The 8,282-nt window shown below is 34.6% G+C and overlaps 1 pseudogene; it reads right to left on the reverse strand.

Moving 5' to 3' along the window:
- Positions 1–2,985: 2,985 nt before the first annotated feature.
- Positions 2,986–7,734, reverse strand: LOC100733522 (olfactory receptor 2B11-like; annotated as a pseudogene).
- Between the last annotated feature and the right edge of the window lie 548 nt (positions 7,735–8,282).

The raw sequence follows: 8,282 nt of genomic DNA on the forward strand, positions 1-8,282 counted from the left end.
GAGTACATACCAGAGAATCTCAAATGGTCACTCTTTCTCCTTTTGTACTCATTTCTTCACTGTAAACTATCATGTTCAGTTTTATTTTATTTTGTATTAGGACATGTCTGGAATACATAGTGTTTATATTCCTCATGAGCACTTGGTAACACATCTTTTTTTAAAATTTTATTTAAGAGGAAAAAGAGAAAAACACAAAACAAAACAAAGCGGTGTAAGGTTACACACAATACAGAACTACAAAAAAAAAAAAAAAAAAACCCATAACAGTAAGAAATCACCTGTTAATAGATTACATATTATCATCTTGGAAATAGTTGCTCAAATCACAGTATCAAAGAATACAAAGTGGACATTCAAACAGAGAGACTGCAAACAGCTGTGTTCAATGATCCAAAAACATTAATATAGTCAGCTATTTAACACCCCTAAACACACTTGCTGTTATATCCGTTAGAGCTCTTTTTTTCCCCCTCTCTTTTTTACACATCTTAATTCTTTTTCTCCCCTTTCTTTCTCATCCCTCCCTGACTCACGGAATCTTTTTCCTGTTATCATTTGCAAAAAAGATCTATTTCCCTTTCTTTCTTCCATTCTCTACTTGTCTGCCTTTTCCCATTCTTGCCCACCTCCATCTCTTGTTCCATTTTCCATTTTGAAACAGCTCTCCACTTCATCTCCCTATCTTTTATTTCCTTTTTATTTATATTTTTGTTTTTCTTGTATAAGAAAAATCACAAGACATTGAAATTTGCATGCCTGATTCATTTCACTTGACATTATGGTCTCAGGATGCCTCCTTTTAACTAAAAATGCTCCAACTATATCCTCATTATAGAAGAATAGTACACTATTTTGTATTAAATGCCACATTTTCTTTATCTATTCATCCATTGATAGGCATTTAGGCTTACAAACTGTGCTACTATAAAACTGGGTATGAATAGATGAATGTAACACGACAACTTTAACAGTTTAGGAAAGATACCCAGAGGGGGGATTTCTGGGTTAAATAAGATTTCTGTTTTATGTTTTTTTATGTTTTTATGAGGAAACTGTCTAGTGTTGTTTACAATGTACAAGAGTTTCTTTACCCTACAATCTCACTAGCATTTTTTATTACTTGATTTATTGATGATAGCCATTGTTTATGCAGTAAGATTTTTTTTTTGTCTTTTTCCTTTTTTATCGGTACCAGGGATCGAAAGTAAGATATTTTCTAAGGGTTGTTATAATTTGCATCTCTCTAATACCATCAGTGTTGAACATTTATACTTCTCATAAGTACAGATGAGCAGTAGATACATAATCAATTTCAACATATAAATTCAGTGCAACTAACACACAGAAACCTAACTTTCTGTCACAAAGTAAAAATAAATTTGTGAAGATTTTAAAGTTGTGGAAGATTCTTAGTCCTTTAATGCTGATAAAAACTTACCAGGAAATGTTGACTGTATAAACAATCATAATTTATTTTTCATAGTTCTATAGGTAGATACAGCTTTGTGGTCTGATATGGGCTTTGTCTTTACTCTGGCAGTGGTACCTTGTTGCAGTATCTTCAGGAGCAGAGCCACACTGTGTGCCATATGAAGAAGACCAGAAAGACTCAAAGGACAAAATTCTGTGTCAAACACCTGTAATAAGGGTCCTAATCCCATTAAAGAGGGTGATTCACAAGGAATGTGTAGTATACCCAGGTTGCGCACAGACTTGGTCCATGACTGCAGAGAATGAAGAAATGTTTCTGAGATGACCTTCAGGGTGAGACTATTAGAGCCCACCACAGAGACAGAGAGCAAACATACACCTGGAACTTGAACCAGTTACTTATTAAAAGCACAATTTTGTATGCCTTAAAAGCAGCCAGAGATGTAAGAACAGAATTTGCTTAAAAAATCTTATTCTTCTTTTGGGCCTAGAGATACAGAGAAAATCTTGACTTCCATTTCTATCTGTCTAAAATTTTGTGTCAGATTCCTGTTCAGGTCTACATATAATTGTGTGACTTAGGTAAGGATTGTCTGTCTGAATGCTGACAATTCAAGGATGACTTGCCCTGAATTTACATAAACTATTTCATGCCCCTTCAATACTGAGAACACCAATATATAATATTTACAGAAACAATCAACTACCAATGAGCACCTCAAAGTCTCCACTCATTGCCTACACTTCTAGTCACCCTGGATTCCAGATCAGCCATTACAAATTGACACTGCCTTGAACACAGTCATTCATGAAGATCAGAGTAAGCAATAAGGACTTGTCTAAAGTCACCCTGCCAAACCAAAAGTTAGAAAATGATCACAAACATATTCTGCCTCAACAACCATATAAAAGCTGTATGTTTTCTATTTTTCATGAGCCAGTGCTATCTACAGGGCTGTGCCCTTATAATTCCTTAAACTGAAGTCCATTTCCCAGTTTCATATACTTTGCCAACTATGCTTAATACTCTTTCTGACTCTGACACGTTTGTATGAACCTCACTGAAGCAACATGAAATGCTTGCCCATGATGAGAGAAAACAAACTTCCCATAATGAGTTGAGATCCCCAACTGCCGCTTGGAAGGACCTCATTTTACCTCCTTGGGAAATAATAGGAAGCATACTGGTGGGAGATTGCATGCCATTGTTGTGGTGTTTGAAATATGCCAATCCTGAGGTGTTTGAAATAATACATTTATATTATAATTATATAAATATTTGCTACTACTGATACAGTTACTACATAAACATGTAAAAACCAGATTTGAATGATCTTAAAATATTTCCAAAAATGCCCATCGAGATGTATATTAGCTGAATATCAAACACTATTATCATTGAGAATGTAAGAAATTGTACATGTTTTTTAGGAATATGTAACCTGAGACTAGAGTAAGAGGCCAAAGTAAGTTATTTTTAAAAATACACAAGCATTCCAATTATTAAGCAATTTCCCTAGATGCCTCCAAATCATATAAACATATTATGTTTTATATGGAACAAAAAACCAGCTTGCCCACTGTGCCCTTCACATCTTTATTCCTCAGGGTGTAAATGAAGGAAGGGGTGAGGGTAGGAGTCACCATGCCACAGAAGAAAGCCTTGAACTTGGGCTGTCCCTGGAGATGGAGGAATGCACCATGGGCACATGGTGATAGCTGGGCCATAAAATAAGAGCCAATAATGACACACAAGGAACATGTCCCCAACACCTATTTACTTCCTTCAGAGCACTTAATTTTAATCACAGCACTTCTAATACAGATATAGAAAGCTAGAATAACCATAGAGGAACAGCTAGTACAAAAGTGCATGCCACAGAGAGTACAAGCTCATTAGCCTTCTTTTCACCACAGGTGGTCTTAACCAGAACCAGACTCTCACACCGCATTCAATCCAGTTTATTCACACCACACAGTGACAAATGCAATGTTACAATGGCCTCTGAGACATCATAGGTAACCCAAGTCAGCCACACTATGGACATTAGAAGAAAGCAGATGTACTGATTCATAATAAGGGTATAGTGCAGAGGCCTCCAGATGGCTACATAGTAGTTAAAGGACATAATGATTAAGAGCAGGCACTCCGTGACCCCTGTTGTCCTGAAGACATAAAACTGGATTTCACATTCTGGATAGTCAATGGTCTTCTTAGAGCTTCCCAGGTTGAAGAGTCCCTGAGGAACAATGCTTGTGGTGTACTACATGTCCAGAAAGGAGAGGTTGGTGAGGAAGAAGTATATGGAGCTCTGGAAACAGAGGTCTAACTTGAACTCCAGGATGATGGCCATGTTTCTCATCATGGCCATGGGGCATGTTATCCGAAGAATGATGAAGAGAGGGAGCTGTAGCCAAGATTGGTCAGCAAAGCCCAGTAGAATGAACTCCTCACAGTGGTTTTAATTAATTACCTCTATTGTCTTCAATTAGGCTTTTACAGTAAGAAAGTAACAAAAATCTAGAATATTATGAAGAATGATAACATATTTTAAATCACTGGTAATCTCATATTATAAGATGAAGTATGGTAAAGTTGAGGGGTAATAATTTAAGTGGTGTTGATAAGGTCACCCATTTTCCTGCATTACCTTCAACTACTAAAAACCCATTTATGAAACTGAATTTTCTCTTCTAGGACCACATCTTTGAATTCTGACTAAAATTAGTGACAATAGAAACAACTGCTTTGAAAACCCAAAAACAATGTTTTCCTACATTTATGTTGCACAGAATTCAGCAGAAAACTCTGGTAAATTACTCTGGTCTTTTGGCTTCTAAAGCTGTAGATATGGGACTGTGGGTTACATATATATTTTTTCAGAACCATTTCTGTAATGTGATGTTGAAATAGTAAAATTTAAAAATTTTGAGATAGCAATAATAGGGGAAAATGAAAGGAAACCTAGTTCATTAGAATCAAATCAACTTATATTTATTCATAACATCTATCTACTGCAATAATTATATCGTCCCCATGTGGAGGAAAAAACTTCAATGTTAAACTTTGTACCTGAACAAAGTTTAGCAGAGAATTAACTCACATGTTTGAGCAGCAATTTCTTTCCCTATATGTGAAAGTCACTTAACTACAGTGTCAGAGATTTCCCCATGCTGAAAGATTTGTTTTATGTAATTTTATTCTTCATAAATATTATTTGGTGCTTTGCTAATTTGAGATCTATGTACAATTCATTTCACTCATTTGGCTTGTAGATTTGTAATCTTTTATGAAATCTGGCCTGTTATCAGTGACCAATTGACTTTGTGGATACAAATATATTTTTGAACTCCAGGTAACTTCTATTAAGACAGAAGTCAGTTTTGCAAGTATAATTCAGAGTATGACTCAGATTCAAAAATTATTTTACACTTTAGGACATATGCACTCTTGGAATTTTCAGCTAAAATATATATTTAAAACAACAAAATCAAGTATGTGAGTACTACAGGATTCTGAGGATTACCATTAATAGGTAATGAGGATTCTGTTCATGTTGTTCCTATCCCTTAGTGGGCCAGTGTATAGGAGAAACCTATTATGTACAGAAGTGATCATATCCAGCTGGAACTTAAAGATAGCATCCCAATGACAAAATTGAGTCATTCTGCAAGCCAACTGGAGGTCAAGGGACCAACTGTCATCTTAAGTCTGCAAAGCACAACCTTACTATTGACATTAAATCCTCAAAATCATTTTGTGACCTGTCACATAAAGCTACTGAAAGTTTAGAAATGGAACTTTCCATTTGTCATACGTTTTCCTATTTGGGAATAGTGAAATGATAAAGTAGATTGCCAATTAATCCTTAATTGATCCTGTTTTTCCAAACATTCCAATAAAATTTTACATTTATTAAATTAATTAGCACCTACTCCCACCTCATATGACATGGATATTATAATATTTATATTTTAGGACATCATTAGACATAAATTCCTAAAGTCTGCTACTAACTTGGAAGTTCTAAAGATCAAAACTGAACAATGCTTTACTTGAGGTTGTGAAATATTAATTCTGCAAGCTCATAATTTCAAGATTCCATTGGTGGCAAACATACTTTAGGAATAAGAACTAGATGGGTGTGGCTATTATACCTCATTTAACTGATATTATTGAATATTATTTTTAGCATCATATATGAGACCAGGAACATTTTGTGGCCTATGTGAAAAATCCTGAATTGCAAATGAATATGCAATAATCATGTTACAAATTAATTAAATTCTAAAAATAAATACTAAACAATTCTGGTCCACTCCCATTATTATATTAACTCCTGTTATTCACTCACCTTTTACATCCTTCAGTATTTTAAAGAACCATTTTTGATTTGTTACTCTGTGAATTATTTTTGAAGAGAATAAAACCAAACAAAATAAAGCAGAATACAGACAATCAAAATAAAACCAAGAAAGCAATATAGGGCTTCAAAACAAGATAATAGGAATTCAATAATGACTACCATAATATATTTTATTATCTTTGTCATAGATGTTCATGCCATCAAATGTAATAAAATTAGACAGACCAAAACAGAATAAAACCAAACTAAACAGAAAAATGAAAACAATATGGGTTTCAAAACAGGATATAGATTAACAATGGCCACTGCCTTCCCTTATTAGACATTCCCTCCCCCCTTTCACCTTCACAATTTCTATTGTGCATTTTGGACCCCAATAACTTCTTTAGTTTTATATACTAAAGAGACAACATGATGTTCACCCATGTGACTCTGAATCACTTCATACATGAGCAAGACAGATCTCAAGTTGTATTCACTTACCTACAAAAACCCTGAGGTTATTTTTCTTTATAGCTGAGCAGCTTTCCATTGTATAAAAATGCCTGGTCTTTTCTATTCATTCTGCAGTTGATGGGAAAGCTAATGCTACTTTTTTCTGGTTCCTTGTCACATAAAGCCTTGTTCTCTTTCCTTTGACTTCAGTCTATGAATTTTCTTTCTAGTTAAATGTGTTACAAAGCATATTGATAGACACCATCTTCTGATTTGCTCTGCCTGTGCTTCTTTCTATTGGTGAATTGAGGCATCTACATTAATGGTTATGGCTAATATGTACTGGCTCATCTCTGTCATCCTATTTTCCTACCATTGTCTCTCTACTTTTCCCCTCAATTCAATTGTCTGCCCTGCTTAGTGATCCTACTCTGCCACTGTTCTTGGAAACTTTGTCATTTTTATCTCTTTTTTAGAATGTCCTTTAGAATTCTTTGTAAGGTTGGTTTGATGAGCATGAATTCCTGAAGTTGTTCTTTGTCATGGAAGTATCTTGTTTCTTCATTAATTGTGAAAGAAAGTTTTTTAAGGTACCTCAATCTGGGTTGTTTCCTTTCAGGATATGCAATACTTCACTCCAATCTCTTCTGGATTGTTTGTTGGCAAGTCTGTCATGATTCTTATGGGTTTTACTTTATAGGTGATCTGTTTCTTTATCCTAACATCTTTTAATATTCTGTTCTTGTGCTGAATTTCTGGAATCTTGATTATTACATGTCTAAGTGTAGATTTATTTTGGTTATGGTGACCTGGAGTGCTACATGTCTTACTTATCTGATGTCACATCCTTTTCCCATTCTTTGGAAGTTTTATGATATTATTTCTGTAAATAGACTTTTAATGTCATTTGTGTTGACCATTGATTTTTCACTCACATCTATCATTCTTAAATTATGTTTCTTTGCATTGTGTTGCAGCCATTGAATTGTTACTTCTGGTTCCTTGTTATTTTTAAGAGATCTTTCCTTTTGCAATCACAAGTTGCAAATCTGTCTTCAAGATTTGAAAGTCTATCTTCAGTTTCTGTCAAGTAGTTTTGCCAGCTTTTAATAGAGTTTTTAATTTCTTGGATATCTCTTTGAATCTGTTTCTAAGTCTTTTTTATATTGTTCATTCAAGTTTTCCCTCATTTTCCTGCACTCCTCTATGTTTTATGTATAAAAGTACTTAGTGTTTATTTTCTTATGTTTTTCATTTCTTCATTTACCTGAGATAGCATTTCTGTCTAATGTATTTTATAGACTCATGAAGATGTTTCTTTACTTGCCATCACTTCAGAAACTTCAGGTGTGTGATCCCCGATCTCTTCGATGTTTACATCTCCTGGATTTGCTCTGCTTGGCTTAGAAGCCAGAGACTGCCTTTTGCTTCTTTGTCTTGACATATTCCTGGATGCTTCCTGACAAGTGGGTAGTTGTGTCCCAGGCACTTGCTGCATTGAGTACAATATCTCTAAAGAAAGACTGGTTCATCCAGAACCCAGGAGACTGTGTTAAGAGCTACACCCCCTCATATAATAATCACCGTCTCAGAAATACAACATAAGAATAAAATATTAAAAGATGTCAGAGACAAAAGAAAGATCACCCATAAAGAAAATCCTATCAGAATCACAGCAAACTTCTCAACACAAACAATGAAGTCAAGAAGAGTATGGAGTGAAGTATTTCAGATCCTAAAGGAAAATGATTTTCAACCTAGACTGATGTACCCTGAAAAACTGTCTTTCAAAGTGGGTGGAGAAATAAAATATTCCATAACAAAGAACAGCTGAAGAAGTTCATGAACACCAAGCCAACCCTGCAAAGAATACTGAAAGACAGTTTAGAAACACTTAGGAAAAAACCACTAAGCAAAGCAGAAAATTAAACAGAACAGAAAGCTAAAGATGCAAGAGCAGAAAGATAACATCTCAATAACAAACCAACATATAACAGTTATAACCATTAATATAAGTGGTCTCAATTCACCAATTAAAAGAAACAG

Source organism: Cavia porcellus, unplaced genomic scaffold (genome assembly GCF_034190915.1).
Source record: "Cavia porcellus strain 051 isolate PalLab524CR breed Dunkin Hartley unplaced genomic scaffold, mCavPor4.1 scaffold_1, whole genome shotgun sequence".
Classification (NCBI taxonomy): Eukaryota; Metazoa; Chordata; class Mammalia; order Rodentia; family Caviidae; genus Cavia; species Cavia porcellus.